Here is a 944-nt window from a genome sequence, read left to right on the forward strand (position 1 = left end):
TTCTCCTCTATTCTCCTCTTGGGATCTTGGGCACCCACATGCACTCGGCGTGAGTTTTAAGCCACCGGGTCCGGGACGCGAACCGCGGTCGACTACGTGGGAGTCCAGTGACATAGTCATTACGCTAACTGCTGATTCCCAGTACTCCCTTTTTAAAATTTTTTTTTTTTTGGAAGAGGTTTTTCCTATAGGGCTCATGCACTCGCCAGAGAGACAGAAAGTGAGAAATCACCCCCCAGGAGGGATGGCCATGCTGCAATCCATTCTCCTCCATTCTCCTCTCGGGATCTTGGGCATGCATGCACATGTGCCCACTGTGAGTTTAAACCACTGGGTCCAGGACTCGAACAGCAGTCGACTACATGGCAGTCCAGCAACATAGTCATTATGCCAACTGCTGGTCCCAGTACTCTCTTTCTTTTGCCAAGTAATATTCCACTGTAAGACTATACATTATTTATTTATTTATCAATTGATGAATATTTGACTTTCTACTTTCTGGCTATTGTGAATAATGCTGCTATGGGGACCAGTAGTTGGCGTGATGGCTATGTCGCTGGACTCCCATGTAGCCGACTGCGATTCGAATCCTGGACCCAGTGGCTTAAACTCAAGCCGGGTGTGTATGCGTGCATGCCCAAGATCCCGAGAGGAGAATGGAGGAGAAGGGATTGTGGTGTGGCCATCCCCCCTGGGGGTGATTTCTCGCTTTCTATCTCTCTGTCTCTGTCTTTCTGACAAGTGCACATGCCCTGTAGCAAAAACCTCTCCAAATAAATAAATAAATAAATAAATAAAGTTGCTATGAACATTTGTGTACAAGCTTTGTGTTGTTACATGTTTTCTTTCCTTCTTGGGTATATATTGAGGAGTAGAAATTCTGGATCATATGGTAACTCTGTGTTTAACATTTTTTTTTTTTTTTGGTGGGATTTTCATTTTAG

This window comes from Tupaia chinensis, unplaced genomic scaffold (assembly GCF_000334495.1).
Source record: "Tupaia chinensis unplaced genomic scaffold, TupChi_1.0 Scaffold145652_1, whole genome shotgun sequence".
NCBI classification, from domain to species: Eukaryota; Metazoa; Chordata; class Mammalia; order Scandentia; family Tupaiidae; genus Tupaia; species Tupaia belangeri.